This window comes from Poecilia reticulata, chromosome 9 (assembly GCF_904066995.2).
Source record: "Poecilia reticulata chromosome 9, P_reticulata-male-v2, whole genome shotgun sequence".
Taxonomy (NCBI): domain Eukaryota; kingdom Metazoa; phylum Chordata; class Actinopteri; order Cyprinodontiformes; family Poeciliidae; genus Poecilia; species Poecilia reticulata.
The window spans coordinates 15,201,631-15,221,441 of record NC_088838.1 but is presented as its reverse complement, the minus strand read 5'-3'; the positions used below and the strand labels follow the sequence as shown (position 1 = coordinate 15,221,441).

At 40.0% G+C, this 19,811-nt stretch overlaps 1 protein-coding gene across 4 annotated transcripts in view; it reads left to right on the top strand.

Annotated features, from left to right (window-relative positions):
• The window catches only part of LOC103470459 (uncharacterized), a 368,190-nt gene that overhangs the window by 90,751 nt on the left and 257,628 nt on the right, over nucleotides 1–19,811 (top strand). Inside the window, exon 1 of one of the 4 annotated variants that reach the window (XM_081610591.1) lies at nucleotides 4,630–5,621. The exons of the other annotated variants lie outside the window; for them this stretch is intronic. The gene's annotated coding sequence lies outside the window, so the exon portion shown is untranslated. Of the gene's footprint in view, nucleotides 1–4,629; nucleotides 5,622–19,811 lie in introns of those variants that run through there. 4 annotated transcript variants of the gene reach the window in all.

Below are 19,811 nucleotides of genomic sequence, written 5' to 3'. Positions count from 1 at the left end.
GGGCTAGGGCTCAGATCAAGCAGCTAACCAGGTTGTCATTTTTTGAACTTTGTTAAAAAATTATGCGGCATAAGTCCCTCAACTCTGAGACTGCTGCAGATCTCAAAGTCGTAACAATTAGTTAATAATAATAATAATAGTTTTGATGTCTCTCAATCTGACATACTTGCGTGTAAGACTTTTCATTTCATTTTTAGATAATCATAGAAAGAAAATGAAACAAGACAGTACTTGATGACAAAAGTAACTCGGTTAAACACTTTGACCTTTACACACTTCCTCCCAGAACAGATGTACTGTACATAATGTAGGTGCATTTCTCAGTAGTCAGTCTAGGTAAAATTAAAGCATAAAGGTGTAGAATAACACAAGCAGGAGGCGACACACAGCTCAGTGGTAGAACAGGTGCAACATATAAAGGCTACCAGGGCCACAAAAAAGCCACGGGTCAGTCTTTCCCTAGCACATCTGTAACCTAAAACTTATTGGTTGGTGTAAACCGAATGCTCTTGCAGCCCAAGCCAACTAACGAGCTGCTAACGGAAGCTGGAGTGAGCTAACACATGCCCAGTGGCTCAGTGGTGACTGTGTAAAGTGAGAAATTGTTCATAACGAGATTTGATTTGAGAAATGAATACGTTTGATACATAAAACCAGTGTCCTCGCCTCCACAGCTTTACTATATTCACTTTCGTGCGGTGGCCTTTAATACTTGAATATCTTGTCACAGGAACGTTATTACAGGCAAACTGCCAGATCCTGAACTCAAGTTTTAAGAGACAACATCTAAGAATACGAGATTGTGAGGGAACTTGTTAAGGCAATACTGTTCATCCTTGATGGCAGCAGGGAGCCAAGAACTTCATCCTGTAATTAAACCACAATGTTAAATGGCTTTTATGTGGCTCAACATGTCCTTGGTTCATGCACCTTGATAAAGTTAGTAAATCCATATGGGAGGTGGCTAACCTGGGCTGTAATCCACACTAACTCCTCCCCTCAAAAGGAAGCGAGAGAAGGGGTGGAGGGAGAAGAGAAGAGGCTGATTAAACTGGTTTTACTGTTTCTCTGATGACCTAGAAAAACACAGCAGCCCTGACCTTGCATAGCAGAGCCCTTATATATCTAATGATCTCTGAGTACTTTAATGATACAGTGTGTTCTCCTCCTCTCTCTCTCTCACTCGTTCCTTCCATTTTTCTACCTTTCTTTTATGAAGCTCTGTATTTTCTCTCCCTTAGCACACACATACACATGCATGGTTTTAAACACTAACACACACGTTCACAAAGTACACAGCCTTGAAAAACCCAGTCAGCAGTTTAAGCTGGGAGTCTAGCAAATGAGCTGTCCTATTGAAATAGAAAGAAGAGTGCTCCGTGCTGTAGAAAATCCTGCTATGGCAAGCCTTACAGAAGAGGGACAGAAGGGAAATTACTTGCTCGGACAAAGAAACAAGAGAATGTTCTTTCAGTACAAATGTACCAACTTATTGTTAGAATAGATTTCTTTTTTTTCCTACCCCTATTTGACCCACTTGTTGACCTCATCTCATTATCATAAATTACCACAAAGTACTATTAGACAGATTCAACCTTCCTGATCTTGTCTTCCCTATAATCAATGGGCAAACTAAAAAATACACATAAAGCTTAAGAAAAATGGCTATTTCTTTTATATATAAAGCGACATATTGTAGTGTGTTAGGAAGACTACAGTAAACATGGTTATCAAAACAGTTTTACAAAAAGGATTTATTTGGTTGGGTGTGTGACAGTATAGGGTGTTTAGCTGAAGCATGTGTGCATACCTGGACACACATCCCACAGGACAATGTTTAAGCCATGATCCAAGAATGAAAAGAAGACTGGGGAACTTCAGCCAAAAGGTTAATGGTAAGTTGTGGAAACCCATAGATCATGTGAGCAAACATCTCAACACCACCAGTATTTTTTCCTGGACTCCATAACTGTGGCTTTTATGGTGGGAGGCCATAAGAAAGCTATTTTTAAAAGGAATTCATAAGAAGTGCGTGCGATAAGTTATGTTGGACAAACGACAAACGTCTAAAAAGGTGGTCTGATTAGATAAAAAATTGATACTGTCCCAATGGTGAGACATGGTGGTGGCAGCATGATGATGATGTGATGCGTTCATTCAGCAGCAACAGTGAAGTTGATCTAGACAGACAGACCTTGGATGGCAGCTTGCCTTGCAGCACAACAGAAACTCTTTAACATGCAAGGTGCAATAAAACAAAATTAAGTGTTTTGCCATGGTAGACGTTTTTCTAATTCTTCATAAAACTTTTATAAAATTTCTATTAATTTTATTGTAGAGAAGTAAAATATTGGCTTAAGTCATTCATTCTTGGTGTCTAATTCCTCTCTTTGACCACTTGAGGTGTGAAGCTCCATTTGGTCCTGGTATTCCCCTTCTTCCTCTTTCTGTTCATGGTAATTAAGATTCCATTTTGCTCTGAATGGGAACGTTGAAATGGAGGGTTATCACAGGGCTTCTGTGGGCTCACTCAATGAAACACCTTTAGTGACCGCTGATTTACCCAGTAGGAGTGCCCCCTCCTCTCAATATCCCTCTCCCCCTTCATGCCCGTCTTGTTGTGTGGTCTCCTCTCTTTAGCTCGCTCATTACTTTTAGTATGAAGGCCTTGGAGATGGGTGGCAGGGGAGGAATGGGGCGGTTGCAGAGGAGGGCCTCTGTCGCTGGATGAGTGAGTGTGGATAAGAAGTTGTTTGAATTCATAATTGTGCTCTGGTGAAGGAGGGAGATTTGTAAAGCAAGGCTGGGTTCATTGTGTGGCAGTGTGAGTCCGGTGGAGGGTGCGAGCCGCTCAAAGCTAATGTAATCTACGCTATTAGAGAGGGTTAATTAGCTGCTGAACTGGAGCCTGAAGAGCAGGCAGAGAAGAAGAGATGTACGTAGTGGGACACAGAGAGTGGGAGAGACGGAGGGCGGGCAGCAGGGATAGAGAGGTCTTCAGGGAGTCATTAGAGACTGCTTGTTGTAATACAGCCACACAGTCAATACGGCTTCTTCTCTGAGCAGGAGGTAAAAAAAAAAAAGCAAACAAAGAAATGGAGGGAAAAAGATTTTCACACCAAAACTTAGCACTTCTGTCGCTGAGTTCATGTTGGAGAACTGTGGACAGATTGTGGGGCCTACTATACACAAATATACACTGCCTGGCCCAAAATAAGTCACCACCCAAAAAAAATGGTCACATTCTAATATTTTGTTGACGTGCATTTGCTGTGGCATTGTTTCGATAAACTTCTGTTATGTCACAAGATTTATTTACGTCGAGTGTTGCATTAATTTTTCATAAAGATCCTGTATTGATAATGGCAGAGCCCAACCACTGCCATTAGCTGCACATGCTACTTAGCTGTACTATGTGCTGCTCCGTCTCAGTGGGTTGCCCTCTGTCTCCGTCTTTGTGTCCTTGGGCAAGACTCTTCACCTGCCTTTCCTGCTGCTGGTGGTAAAAGCGCCTGGCGGTGCCAGGGCACGGCAGCCTCGCCTCTCTCAAACTGTGGCTGCAACCCAATAGCTTGCCACCATCAGCGCGTGAATGGATGGATGCAGGGTACAGCGCTTTGTAGTCCTCTGGACTCAACACATTATACAAGTACTGGTCATTTACAGCCAGTCAGCATGGGATGTCGACGGCTATCATGGAGATTCTGTAGTTATAAGGTTCCTTCTTAAGAGTTCTAAATAAATCAGGATCAAGGTTTATTCCTTTGGCCAAGTTGAACTTGCAAAGGAGCATCAATACAGGACTCTGTAGCAATAGAAGAAGGTCATGGATTCTGAGTCCAGGTTCAGAATGTGATCGGCACTTTAGGGTAAGAAAAAAAGAAGATGAAATGATTCACCAATCATGTCCACTGTACAGTCCTGTGGGGCCAGTGCTGTGATCTGAGGTTGCTGCTGTTGTAACTATTGAGGCAAGATTTCACTGCACTTTAACCCACTTGGGTCCCAGCAGTAGTCAGGAGGAGTTTAAGGAGGGAAACGCTGATGTCATGGGGGCTCTTTGGCTATATAGAGTGATTGCCCACTGGAAGGTGAATCCTCATCCGGTTTCAAGTGTATTGCATCCTCAAAAATGTTTTTCACCCCCAGATTACTCTAGCCTTAGCTTGATCCATCTTCCCATCAACTCTTGGAGCTTTGAAGAATAGCATCCCCATAGTACGATACAGCCACCACCTTGTTTCACTGTATGAATGTAGTGTAGGATGATTTTTCTCTTTCATCTGTGCATCTCTATTACATGATGCTTGAACATCAAGTCTGAAAAAGCACATACAAAAAATGAATGGGAGGATAGATGACTGAAGACTGAATAAAAAAATATGTGCTGTGATGCGACATAAATCATGTTTAGTATTTTAGTATTTCAAGGATGAAAATGACTAATAATAATTTAAAAAATGCCAAAAACATACTTCCTCCACCCAAAACGCAAAAGCACAGACCCAGTTGTCCACTTGAACTAATTACTCGGAATTTGTTCAGTTTTCTAATTTAATAAAATATTAAAATTTCAAGAAAAAAAAAATAACTACTCTCCTTTTACTGGTGACATGTTTTTGTTGATCATTGCAGAACTAACAGAAAATTCAGTATGTATTTTTACTACCGATAATGCTCTCTGCTCTCTTGTGCAGATCTTTCAAACTTTACCTTGTTGTTGATTAGTTTTGCTTTTCAATGCCTCTCTTTGTAGTCTGTCCTGTGCTGTGATTCTCTTGTTGCTCTAAGGTAAACTGAGGACAGGCCGTTGGCGCCTGTTCCCATGACATTTTAAAGCAGATTAATTACTTTCTCTGGCCAAAACAATCCATTTTTGTTCGTTTGTGGATGTTTATAGTACATTCGTGACCCTGAGGTGAAGAAAAAGAGATAGACAGGGACAGAGCGGAAGAAAAAGAACCCTCCACAGTAGACTTATACCCTCAATTTAATAGCAGAGTAAGGTGTTTCTTCAGCATCATCAGATCAATGGAGAGTAAATAGCCCACACTTCTTGTTTCACAGTGCAGTATTGATCTTTTCCTCAGCCCCGGCTTCCCTTTCCCCAGCTTCTCGTGTCTTTCAACCCTTGGGACCGTGCTGATTGCCATAGATTGGACAAGCTAACAAGCGCATGATGAGGAACCAGGCTTTCTTTTCTTCTCATAGGCTGTTTCGAGTTTTTTTTCCCCCTTTTGTGGCACTGGCATGAACACACAGAGACAGATAGACATCCACACAGGGAGTTTAAAACATCAGATCAACACAGCTCGGCACCATAAAGCTGTTTTCTTTCTTGTTCCCTGTGTTGTTTGTGTTGTTCTTTCTTCATCTGCGCTGAGCGGAGCTGCTAGAGTTGTACCTGTCTGTGGGATTTTTGCCAGACTGATGGAGTATACTAACTTAACAGCTGAACAATTTAAAGATATTGTGTTTTCTTCACCTCAATGGGAATTTATGTTTTCTATAGCTGGCTCTGTGCTCCAGAATCTTCCATCGTCTCTGAAAGCAGCTCTAATGGCCCATGGAGAATGACGCTCTCCGTTTGCATTTCAGGATGGCATCGTGGCAGCATGTGGGTAAGTTCAGAGTCAGTGCAGCGTATAGTTTGTTAGAGTCCAGACTTGAGCGTTATGGGAGGAGAGATGCAGCAAGAAACTCCTCCCCAGAAATCACACTGCCTTTGGTCTTTTTTGCATAAGTAAATGAGGATGGGAAAACCTTGAATGACCACGACTGTGTGTGGAATGGCAAAGTGGCGACAAATTACTGATTAGTTGAGCTCTTGAGGGGTGTTGAAATATGAGCCCATGCATTGGCTCATATTTGCTTTTTTTATGCATGCCCAACTTTTGTAATTAATCTTGTAGGAAGAGGTGAATAAGCTGCCATGTGACTGAGAGTTAATGTAATTTGTGTTTATTAAGTTTAATACTAGGAGTTAAACATATGAGATGAAGTGATTGCGTTTAAGTTCATATGAAAGATTGATTGATAGGACAGTTTCTTAATATGACAACCTCCTCTGCAACCCTTAGCTTGTATGATTAACCTTCAATCTATACAGCCACTGCCTATACCTGCTATAATAATACTAAATTCAGATTCACCAGCTGCACCAATTAATAAAATTTGTGTACTATTTAGGAATGTAAATTACATTTTAAAATAAGTTGCAATTAGCAATGTACATATTGGATTACATGTAATACCTACCCATCTGTATTAAAATATATAGGGAAGATCAATTCTAAACAAATGCCTCTGATTTAGTGTTCTGCTAATCTACAAAAGGGGACAACTTAATTAAATTGCAAGTTGTTTTAGCAGTAACTTAAATATATTTAAGCTTTATATTTAAGTTTAACTCAAGCTCTGACGTCTACAATGCAAGCAGAACTAAGGACAGCTGTCTTTACCTCTCCTTGTTGTTCTTTGTATTGTTTTTGTTGTGAACAATCTAACTTCTTTCACACTACCTGTACACAAAATGAACATCCAAGCTTCCCTTTCTTCTTGGCTACTTGTGTTTGCATGCAATATTTTAGGGCACTCAGGGAGAGATGACAGACCTAACAAGGCCTATTAGGTAACCCTCAGGGTGCCCTCAGCACAGATTTGAGCACCATTAATTTTCTATTATGGAGTGCTAAAGATGTGCCCCGGCACAGTCATTCACCTGGCTTATTGAGTCTCACACACACCAATTGTGGACTTTTCCAGGGCAGCATTGCTGAAGGTTTAGTGCGGCCCCTCTGGGGAGCCAATTTATTATTTGCAGATATCGATCTGGCTCAGTCGGCCAGCAAGCCGTGCAAGATGTTGACTCTGCTCTGGCCTATGGCGACTTTAACTCTTTCCAGGTTGTAGCCTGTGAGATAGATGGTCAGGGGACGGTTGGAATCCTGGTTCAAGTAGTGTTTGAGTTTTCTTTTCCTATCTCAGTTTTTTATTATTATTATTATATAACCAAAGCTTTAAGTAATTGCCAATAATGCAAGACTAGATTTTATGTGACTGTTTATGGACTGTTTTTTTTTTTTCTTCTTCTTTTTTTGCCAGCAGATGAACAAGCAGGCATGTACAGACAGGGATATTCTTACACACATAGTAGCAACACACACAGTCTCTGTCTGGTCTGTCCAAGGGAAATAAAATCTCAGTAAAGAGGAAGGAAAACAAATTTGGAAGGTCAGACCAAACATTTATCAAACTGTGTATGTCTGGTGGTTAAATAGCAGAGGGACAGTAAAGGGCATGACTCTGAAACCAGCAGATTACTACAGCAGATCATCACACACAGTCACTGCAGAAAAGAGATATTTCTCAGAGGGTCGCCTTCAAAGTGTTGACTAATATTCTCTCTTCTGTACCGCTCTTTTATTTTCAACATAAAAGTGAATTATGGCACCAAACATGAAGTAAATTGCAGGACAAGTAAGAGTTGCAAAAGAAAATGGCAGAATTCATATGCACTTATTGATTTTTTTGTTTTTTTGCTGTAGTTCACACTTCCAAAAGAGAACAATTTTCATGTATGTTGATATTTCAAATTACAGTAATTTTTTAATGAACAGAAATGATAATAATCTATCTAAATACTAACTAGCTAGCCTGGAGAGAACAACTTTCTTAAAATGACTAAACTGAATAAAACTACTTGCAAAAGTACTCATTGCCCTTGAAATTTTTAACATTTTGTCACACTACAACCCCATACTTTGATGTTTTACTAAAATTGTATGTGATAGACCAACATAAGGTGGTGTGTGGAAAGAAAATAATGATTTTCAAAAATATTTTCCAAAGAGAAAGTGTGGTATGTACTTCTATTCACCGTCATTTACTCTATCGCAAAATACCATGCATTTTCTAACAGACTCCAACTGTGTGTTATTCAGTCTTAGTTTAAGGACAGATGTTCTGGAAAGGTGTCAGATGTTTTTTGGAGAACATAAATTAAATAGTTGACCTCAAATGAAAACCAAACATACCAGATTAAAAGACGAAGAAGTTTCAGGCTGGATTAGAGTTAGAAAACAAAATCTCAAGATTTGAGCATCTCTACAGATCAACCGCTGGAGGGAGAATCTGCCCGCAGGACAACTTTGCCGGGGACTCTACAAATGTGCAAGAAGGTACTCTGCTCAGATGAGAGTAAGTTTAAATCTAACATTCTTCATCACCCTGAAGACATAATTAAACCTTAAATCTTGAGGGTGGCAGCAAGGAAGCTGATCAGGTTGATTGACAAATGGATTTTCAGCAGGAATAATTCACTAACCATACAGCTAGAGAGCTGTAATTAGAAAGCATGTCCACATTTTAAAATGAAATCCTAAACAGAAATGTGTAGCAAGACATGAAAATTGATGTCCATAAATTCTCTCCATCCAAACTGAATTAATTGAAGCTACTTGAACAACAATTCAATCTCTATACACAACAACCTGTTGGTGATATACCCCAAAAGACTGTATACTAATTAAATCAAAATTTGTAATGTGTTGCATTTTCAGATTTCTACTTGTGTTTTTCTATGCATCTTTTTCATTTCATTGTCATGCACTACTTTCTATTTGTCGACCAGATGAAATCCCAACAAAGTGCATGCAGCTTTTTGTTTATAACATGACAAAATGTGGAGAAAAAAACAACACAAAACAAAAAACTGGAGGTGTATGTATACTGTTGTGAGACACTGACTGTACAGTGGAAATTGTGCAGGCAAGCCATGACCTGCAAAATTCATATCACATATGAGTACACACAGAGATGCTGCCAAAACTCTTTCAAAGGATTTCAGCTTTTGTCTTCAGATTTACTTTCTGTCATCAGTCTTTTCACAGAATTTCCATCTATGGTGTTATTTTGTCGAGCTAATTTCATCATGAATATGTCCTATTTGGATGGAATGTATTTATCCCTTTATACTGAGCACACACTATAAAAGCAATTGTTTGAGTTGAGTAAGAGCAACCAATACACAAATCAAGCTGTGTCTGAGTTAATACCTCATGCACAAGAAGCTTTGGGAGCAGCAGCTTTAGTCCCTGATCATTGTTTGTGCATATTTTGTGTGCATATGTGCTCTGTACAATGGTTCTGGAGCCAAATAGTCAGAAGGACAGAAGGACAAATAACCAAGACAAGGCAATAAAAAGAAATCTCTAGATCTCAGGTCTATGTGGGTGTTCTGAGATCAGCGCCAGGTAGCCTGAGCAATGGATGAATGATGAAAGATGTCCTGAGGAATTATGGGAGATAATAGACCCCCATTTTTTTTTTCTGTTATGATAGCATTTCACCTGATCTTTATGGCCAAGAACATAAAACAAAGGTCAGGAAAATTTCCTAAACATAAAAGTGCTGCTAACTCATCCAAATTCGTCTATGTTCTCCCTGCAAAGACGATTTTATGGTTGAAAGGACTCCCTTGTAGAGTTTGGCGTGAGCTCAGAAGATGACTCCTATTTATCTTCCATATTCATGTGGGTCACTAAAACTGAAGCAAAGCTCAAAGAGAGGACATCACTGAAGAAAGAAACACAAAGGGATGACTTTTCCACCCTTTTACTGTGAAGTCTCTGTAAATACTCTTGCCCAAAAGAAGTGGGCTGAGCTCCCACTGAACCCTGACGCTGGGAGAAAAGCAAGAAGGAGGCTGCTGTTTAAACAGACGTTCCATGACATTACCAAAACACAATTGTCTGATTGCTGCTGGAAGTAGCCTTTGAACAGCCTCGTCACAGCCGCATACTGTGTCAGGAAGTAGGGGAAAAAGCAAGAGAAGTTGCAAAGAAAGTGAGAAGGTGCTGAAATACAGGTACAAGTATCCACCATGACTTTATTTGTAAGATTTCAAGCATTTGATTGCGAGTTTTGCCGACCAACACGGTTTTGTGAGAATAAAACATTGGATGAGATCTCATTTGACAGAAAAAGACTACCTTATGGAGCCGGGACTCCTTTCAGCATTGAAACGCAACGTTCAGTGCGAAAAAGTAATAGAGGACCCTTAAAGATTAAATTATCTTAACACTTTTTTCCTAGCAACAGAATCTGTGCCATAACAAATTGCTCCGTGTCAAATGAGTAAATGCAGTTTTTAGGCAATACACTTGTAAGTAAGCATCAAGCAGTCTTCTCTGACATGCCTGCTGTCTCATCAGTAATCAGGCCAATCTGCTTTAGCAGAAAATGGCCGTACAAGGCGCAGCATCGATGGAAACGTCTCATTTCAACTTCATGGTGCGGTGAGAAGGCAAAGCAAATCAGCAAATGTTCAGGAATTTGACAGAGGAAGCATGGAAATTCTATGACAACTAGTTAGATTCAGCGAGCTGAGTGCCAGCACTTCGCATTAAGTTGCACTAAGCACTAATTGGATGCTACCTGGCTCCACATCACTTGCAGCTCCAAACAGAATGAGGATCTGGCTCTGACTAGCAGCGCGGTCTCTGCTGTTGTTGGCTGATTACCCTCAGCAAGAAGAAAAAGCGAAACGATGATGAAAAAAAAAAAAAAAACGTCTCTCTTCTCTTGCACAAGCCCTTGGCCCTGTTGGCACTGAGGAAGCTTTTTTGATTTTTCCTGATGTCCCTGAAATTGATTTTCAGCCATGATTGCACCGCTTCTCTAAGGACAATCATAGATTTGAATAATTGCTGCAGTATGATAATACAAAGTAGAATAACAGAGATACTGTTGACTTCTCCCAGTTCTTATCTATAAAATAATTTTGGCAAAGCACATGGACAACTTTTCTACATTGCCTTGAAAAAGTATCCATACCTCGTACAATTTTTCACTCTGTCACATCACAGCTACCATGTTTCCCCGATAGTAAGACACCCCCGATTGTAAGACGTATCGGGAGTTTCAGGGGGGTCGGCTAATATAAGACATATGTCTTACTTTCGGGGAAACACGGGGGTATTGCCGCCTCCCTCTCATCTAGCTGCGCGCCGCCTCCTGCCCACGTCCGCACTATCCCCCTCTCCATACGTCACCGCGCCGTCCCCTGCACTTCCTTTTATAAAACTGTTTTGTGGTGAATACAATACTGTTCAGGTTGTTAATAAATGTTAATTTTATGGTTAAAACTAAAAATTCGACAATTTTTTTCCAATATAAAACATACCCTGAAAGTCAGACATAGTGGGGCTTTTGGGGATAAAAAGAAAGTAAGACACTGTCTTACTTTCGGGGAAACACGGTAGAAATGTCAGTGTTTTATTGAGATTTTGTATCACAAAACTGATACAAAATCAGTTTTGTATCAGTAGGTTCTACAAAGGGTTGATTAAATAGAAGCTTGATATAAAAGGACACCACACTTTTCCAATTTTTCTTTTCATAATTTTTTTTTTAAAGATTTTACAAATCACATGGACTTTTTCTCCCAGTTACGTGCTACTTTTTGTTTATTACATAAATCCCTCAAAGATATATTTGTGTTTCTTTCTGTAAACGTGAAGAAACTTAAGCATCTTGATGACAAATGCAGGGTTCTAAACTTGTTTCCCAGTTGTCATCCTGACGCATCTTGTCAAAATTCCGCAATGATGAAATATGCCAGAAAGCATAAGCCTTCTGTTTTTCAATCAAATACTAGTTTACATACACAGACTGTAATTTCAGACATTTTAATTTTAACTTTAAATTTAAACGTAAACGCAGACACATGCTTTCGGCCACTGCATAAAACTCGCTAACATCGCCCCACTTAATCAGGCTGTCAATGGAAACATTCAGAGGAAGTTGTTTTGCACCGCTTCCTCCACACTGCTGCAAAGATGAGGGAGACATCACCATCCTGGAAGCCAACCTTTTGTGCCACGGTGAAAGATGGTCCCTCGTTTAACGCAGGTTTGGAAGAGATGTTTGCAAGGGGAGAAGCAGATTGATTACACGGGGAGCGGTGATGAATATGCTGCACAGGACAGTTATGACACCCATTGTTTCACACACGCCTTGTACTGTAGAGGTGCGCCTCCCAAAATGTATCATTGTGAAAAATATTGACCTAATCCATATCATCACTCTTTCTCTTGTGTACTTGCGTTTTCTCAGTAGAACTAAACATTAATAAACTATTATCACCTGTTCAGGCATTTTTTTTTTTTGAGGAATAAATCTATTATATGATCAAATTTGTTCAACTAATAATTCTGTCGTTTTCTAAGAGAGCAGATTCAGGGATACTGGAGGCAGGGACAGGCCATGCTGTCAGGTGAAGATACTTTTCTAAAAAGTAGCATTCTTCTTGTCGGCAATGGACAGCAAACAAATGGAGTTTTATAAGAAAAATTATAAATTTTTTGCCTAATGAGGAGGAAACGGGAAGCTTGAAAGTTTGGGATCTATTTCATCGTGAGGGAGAATTGAGGTTATGATGGTGTGAGTAAGTATTTGAAGAGAAGAGTGAGAGAGAAAGATGGGAACAGGTAATGTTGCGTAGGTGGAGGAATAATGCCCCGGCGATGGTATTGATCTGGGATTGGAAGGAGAGGGAGGAGTTAAAGATGACTCCAAGGTTTCACACTGTAGGAAATGGACTGACTGGCTGTTGACGAGGAGGGAGATGTTCTGGGCAGAGGATAGATGGGATTCGAGACCAGCGATGAGCAGTTCTGTTTTGCAGATTATCGCACTTGCCAGTGATTGTGATCTGGGGAGCCTGTAAAATAAGTGTTCGAAAGATGGAGCAGCGAATATGGAGACGGGGCACAAGGTTGAAACTGGGAGCTGGGATTGTCCATGTAAGAGTGTTCAGTAGGTGTGGAATAGTTCAGTGCAAACTAGTCCAGGGCTTTAAGCCTAGTTTCAGTGAGATAGAGCAAAAACCGTTTATTGTTGGCAACAAATCAACTCTAGTATTTAACTTTTGTTGCTGATAGACCCGGTTGTTGAATAAGGCGTTTGTTGTAAAGGTCTCTAGACAGGAGTCTCCACATCACTACGCTTTATGTAGTGATGTGACAGACAGTCGGATGGTGTGTAAGGTTGCTATGGAGCCACTGCACGGATGAGCAGGAAACACAGTCGGACCGCACTCTGGTGCTCACACAGACATTAATAGGCCCTTGGTAAAACAAGAAAAACATTTTACGTCTCACTAAAGGGTTGCGTTGTGGCCTTTATTTGACATAGTTAAACCTCTGCTGAAAAATAAAACGACCATTATAAGGTCTTTTTTAATGGAATGCAATAATTACAAACAATTGGATTAACCATATTCACTATCAACAGCTTTTGGATGCCGTCACGGATGTGGAAAATAATGCTTTGCATAACAAAAATCTTTTACACATAATGTTTAAATCGCTAAAGGCATTTTTAGTATAAGGAGTAAAGTGTATTCTAATTAGTCAAATAGCAAAGCTTGATGTTATCTGAAATTAGCTTTCATGTGAGATTTTCTACCCCTTGTTTTTCTGTTACTAGCCAGAGGCATGACTTTGTTCCCCTTTCGATTTAATTTGCTCTCAACCTGTTTTATTTATTTCTGCCGTTGCAGAAATTGCCTTTTGACCTTGATGATTACGAAAAGTAAGTGAATTGAGGAGGCATTGATACCCCGAATTCAGCAAACCGGTGGACAAGGTTATTCATCTTCCTCCCTCCACGCACTTTCAGTTTTGCAGTGGTCAGATTTTAATTCCCGCTTCAATTTTTTCATTATCTTGAAAGGGCAGAGGAGAGCCTTTTGCCAGTGCCCTTATAAACCTTGATTTCCAATTCACTACACCAATGTAGAGATTCACCCCCAGCTCTTAAACACACGGTCTTCCTGAGACATGCCCCTTTTTCCTGAACATCAGCAGATTCATACCAACAGATCCGCAACATGTTCAGAAAGTGAACATTTTGTATATTAGAAAAACTGGACTCTTAAAAAGCCTGGCACGGCTTTAATAATAATAATAATAATAATAATAATAATTTGTTTTATTTGTTAGCACCTTTTAACACACTACAAGAGATAACCAATACAAGAATACATTAAAACTAAAAACAGATGTAGATGGAAAAATGGGAAGCCGTCAAGAGCACCAGCAGATATCTAAATGTCAGGTGGAAGGATCTGTAACCGGGACAAATATACGTTATAAGCAGGACAGATTTTGATTCCATGTAAAACTGGCAAGAAGAAAACTGTTGAAAGACAGCTATACTATTTAAAGTTTGGAACAAGCTGTGTAAGGAACAGAGCAAGCATGTTTAAGAAGACCAAATATGAGGTCAGAGGTAAACGAGATTAAAAGCCCATTTGTTTAGGGTTTTTGATTAATACCTGGAAAGTCATTGAGTTCACACTTCATTCAAACTTCATACTATGTTTTAGTATGCTATAATACGCTTCTTGATTGTTGGACTTATGCAGAGATATCGCTTCGGACAATGGAAAACGGTGCTAACCGTGTCTACAGTCGATGAATCCCTGGATGGGTTTACGCCATCCAGAGTCTTGCCACATTCACCTTGAGGTCACTTGTTTGCTTAAAGGGCTGCTTCTTATGCACAGCTGGAATAGAAAACAAGTCTTAGACATTTCAGTGGTCCCTTTATAGATAACTCTCTAATACAAGACTCTTACAACATTCTGCAGATATTTAGAAATTCAGTAAATTTAGTGGAGCATTACTGCATTTAGGTTAATTGGTGCTTTCTACAAATTGGCTTTGCAAAGCTGTGTTTGTCTTAAGGTATTAGTATTTGTTTTACAGCAGTACCTAGGTTTTCAGTATCAGGTTCTTGTCCCCAACAGTATTTTGGTATAAAGATCCATGTCTTGCATGTATTTTGTTCTCAAATTGCACAGTTCTTGCAGATCTAATTTGAGAATAACATGGCTCACTTGTATGGCCGTATCTAGAGGAAACGGCAAATGTATTTTATTTATGGAAACCCTGTTGGAAAAACATATATATTTAACATGTATATTTATTTTTTGAACCGGTAAGCGTATGCCTTGTCCACATTTGTTCACTGCTAATTAGACTTAGAATTAATATTTTGAATTTTATTTTGTAACATATGTAAAACATTTACATTTGTGCATGCTGTAAGTCTCGGTGGTGTTTACTGTGTAAAAAGTTTGGCAGATGAAAGTGAGCTAAGGGGGCTGAAGGGCGAGGGAAGCTCATTTGAGCTCTCCTACGTTTCAGTGTTTCCCTGCTGCCCTTTATAAGCTTAGAGAGGCCTGGTGGGGGCTGAAGTGTGCGAGTCTGGAGTGCGGGGGCACTTGTGTAGGCCGAAGCTCAGCATCTGCCAGCGTAGACTGTCCGTGGTTTGTTCCTTCTCCAGCACATTCTTACGTAACTATCTGTGATAAACTCCTCTGCAGTCGAGCCGCAAATCCACATGTCGGAGGCCCGACTTACCGAGGCAACATGCGCAGAAGACCTTGAAGATACATGAAGACACAAACGCACACACGCATTTGTTGGGAAGCACAAATGTGCCTCCTCACCCACCTACTCACACATGGATTCACACAAACAAAACTCTGGGCAGCAGTTGCAAGTGGCTTTTGTATTTAGGAGCCAAAGGATGGAGGACATAATCCTAGTTTCCAGATTGACTCTCAGCAGAGTTCAGCGGAATTCAGTGATTCCTGTTGTGCCCAGCATTTCCACCTCTCAGTTCGAAGTTCCACTAAGTTCCCTAAAGTCCCCATGACAAAGAACCTGCTGATAGGCTCTTCTGAACCAGCATTGGAGCTACACCAAGTCTGGTGTTCACTTTTTAACCGCAAATTACTCTCAAAGCCCATAAGGCACAACTCAGGAGAATTCAGTTAAACATAGATGCATCTCAATAAGTTCCAATACCAATAAAAAGTTAGTAAAACTCACTTTTTATACACTTGTTACTGACATTAACATATGTCAAGCTTTTTCCCATGTTAAATTTTAATGATCGTTGCTTACAACTTATGAAAAAAGCCCATATTCAGTTCCTTTATAAAATTGAAAGTTATTTTAAGCATACTCAAGAGTTTTGGGGAGACTCAAAAGGTGTGGACTGTACATGCAGTCAGTGCTTCAAAGGCTATCATACACAGACATCTCCAGTTGCATTCCTTGTGTTAAGACATTCTGTACCAGAGTCGATGTCTAAAGCATGTTAAAGAGGAACTGGTCTGGTCCGAAGTCGTCTTTACAGATGAAACTTTGCGTTTTATTTGGAGATCAAAGTTCCAGATTCTGATTAAAGAGTGGAGAGGCATATAATTAAAATTACCTGAGGTCCAATGAGAGGTTTCCATGGTCAGGAATAATTTGAGGTCCTAAGCCATCTCCTGATGTTGGTTCAAGATCTTACAAAATTCAAGACAGCGCAGCCTTCTACAAGGAAATTTAAAAGCAATTCCTGCTTTTTTCTGCTGACAAGCTTAATTAAATCATTGGTTTAATTTTCCAGCAGGACTTGCTACCTGTCCACACTGCCAAAATAAATTATACTATAACCTAAACCCTACAGAGGATCTATGGGATATTATCAAGAGGAAGACTAAAGATACCACAGCCTATAATGCAGATGAGCCGGAGCCGATAGCACAACATCTCTGTAGATCCATCAAAGAGAGAGTATGCTTTGCTGTACTTGGACATACTTTATACAGCAGGCCTCTTTTTCTGTATTAAAAACATATTTTTACTGGATTTTAGATAAAAAGACATTCTAAGAAACTAAGTCTTGAGTTTTAATTATCTGTTTTAACTAGCTATTTTTGTCAAAATTACCAGAAATAAATGATGAAATATATAACTGTGTGTAATAAAACTGCATCATGTATAGTTTTCCCTTTTTGAATTAAACAACCCAAATAAACTAACTTTTATATTATATCCTACTTTCTTGAAATCAAGCCTTTTCTAAAATGACCTTTTCACTTTTCATTCCATTTCCCTACTTTGAAAATGCTGTGTTTTAATATGATTGGCCATCCACACATGCAATAATTTTTTTTGGATAACCCTATTTTGTACTATATTTTTGCTACAAATTGGAACACAAAACCTAAAAAAAACAATGGCCTGGTTTTGAGTTCAAAGAAATAACAACCATATTATTCTCTTGCCATATTTCTATACAAGGGTTCTTGGATCTTCGTTTTGCTCTGTATTATCTTGTCTGATGCCAGCAGAACAGGGGCATGGGATGACAGTCGGGTGGTATGCAGTGGAAGACTGAAGGCTGTGCCAGCAGGATAAGGAGAGAGTGAAAAAACAGTAGAGGGGTGGGAGGGGGTTCATTAGCATAACTAGCAGGATGCCCAGAACCTTTTCTGGAGTAGCATGTTTACGGCACCATGCTTGGCAGGAGCACACTCATTTTATAGGGTTTATTAGGGAGACAAGGGGAGGCACAAGCAGGATTTGTAATATCATTGGTGTGTATGCATATGTTTCTGCTCGAATGTGTGTTTGCTTTTATCTGTGGTCTTGGCTGGTATGCCTGCATGTGTGGGGTCTGACGGGCGGCGTGCGCGGTTTGTTAGTGGCCTCTGCGGCAGCATCCAGCCCAACTACTTTTACATGTTTGTATTTTGGCTTAAGTGCCCTTTAAAAGCGATGGAAAAAAAGTGCATTCATAAGGCGATCCTCAAGACTGATCCCATTTCAGAAGAGCAAAGAATGGAGCTCTTTGTTGTGCTCTGGCTCCTTTCATCTCTCTGAGGTCATTTTCACAGAGCAAACAGGGAGACTCATTATCAACCTGCACCTGAGAGGTCAGAACCTGAACTCCCCAGCCCATCCTCCTCCCTCCGTCTCTCCCTAAACCCCCTCCATCACCACCTCCAGCCAAGCTGTGCCGCTGCTCGCTGGTTGCCCTGGTCTGCGCTCAGGTTTATTAGCGCAGAACATCTTTTCCAGTGACTGAGCTTGCCCTTATTGTCTACACTGGTCAGGGTCAAGTCAAGGGCGCTCAGTCTAGATTGGAATCATTTGTCACATGGTCCCGAACCAGCGCTGATTTCAGCAGAGGCCAGGGTGAGGTACACAGCGGTTCCAACACCACCTCTGACACGAGGAGCTGGGAAGGGCAGACACCGTGCTACGTAGATGACCTCAGCATATTACACACGCGATGTTTCCCAGCAAAAAATAAAAAATGCCTTCCTTTTCTCGTCAAGAAATTCAAAGAGATTGAAATAGGAGATGGAATTAGGAGATGGAATTTAAAACTTTGAAATGAAACAGGATCACAGGGTTATAGTTCCAAGCATCTAAAAGCCTTTTAAGCGTCTGGTCATTTTAATAACATGGGGGAAAGAGCCATTCAAACGAACATGACCCTATTATAAAAATGGCTGCCTTACAGACCGAATAACTGGTTGTACCAAAAATGGTGGGTAAAACTGCAACCACATTGGAGGAAGTTTGGCCCACTTCTCTTTTTAGTATCATTTTTATTCAGCTGCACCGGAGGATGAGTAACGAACGGCTTGTGTCAACTCATGTCCCAGCATCTCGATTGGGTTTAAGTCAGAACTTTGAGTAGGCCTCTCCAAAACAGTCATTTTTAACCATTATGAGGTGGACTTGTGGGGTCTCAGATCACTGTCCTGCAGCATTAAAAACAGTTCAACTTGGATTCTGCAAGCATTTATGAAGTGAACTGATGTCTGTGTAATCTCTTTCAGGTCTTCTGATATAGAGCAGAATTCCTGGTTTCATCATTATAAGCTGTTTTAGTTTTATGGCAGATGTAACTGGACAAACAACATTCAAAAATGTCCACAGAATATATTTCCCAAAGGTTTTGGAAAATATATTATTATTATTTTATTATTTTTTTCTTCTTTGGCAAGAGTAAGGTAAGCCTTTTTGGTCTTTATGATTATCAATGATTTTCACCTTGGAACTCTCCCCAAAGAGAGTTTTTTTATTTTTGCTTCATGAAAACTGACCTCATCTGAGGCCTGCTGCGCTTCAGATGTCTTTGTTTCGTGACATCCTATTGGAGTCACAAAAGAAATAAAACATCCATGGATTTATAATGCAAGTTCTCTGAAAATTGAAATACTTGCAAAATTTTTATTTAAGAAATTGAGGAAAAAAAAAAAAAGAAACGCTGCGGCCTGTGACTATTTCCCATTTAATCAGTTTTCTAAAGTCTAGGTTCACGAGAGTCCAGGTATATCTCCACTTATTAGGACAGAAATCCGTGTTTATTTCTTAAATTAGTTAAACTGTGAAAGGTGTTCTATCTCAGTCTGGCAGCACTGATGTTTTTTTCCCCCTTCAGTCTCTCTTCATGGTCAGCAAGAGCTTGCATGAACAATGGATCGTGCTGAGGTAGCATGTGGAAAATTACTTTAATACACCATATAGAATGGCTTATTGCTTTGGTCAATAGGAGTGCAGTGAAGATGGTGTATCCTGCCGCTTGGGAAGGTTAGACCTGTCAAAGGGCCACAGTGACTGATACCCAGAGCCTGCTTATAAGGTCTGTAATGACTGTACACTGGTGTGTATGTGTGGCTGTGGTGGAGGTCTGACTGACAAGCAAAGTTATAAAGGTTACATACGGTGTGCACCTCGCCATTAAGCCTTAGATTAACCCATATTTTCCCCTGTTTTAACATCTAAGCCTTTTTCAAATATGGCAATGTGCTCTGGTGGCACGAAAAGGGCTTTACCTTAAAAAGTGAAATAACACATATTACAGGAGCCCTGAAGCAAATAAATAACACAGTAAATAAAAAGTGGAAATACAAAAAAAAAAAAAAAAAAGTGGAAATGAGAGATTGA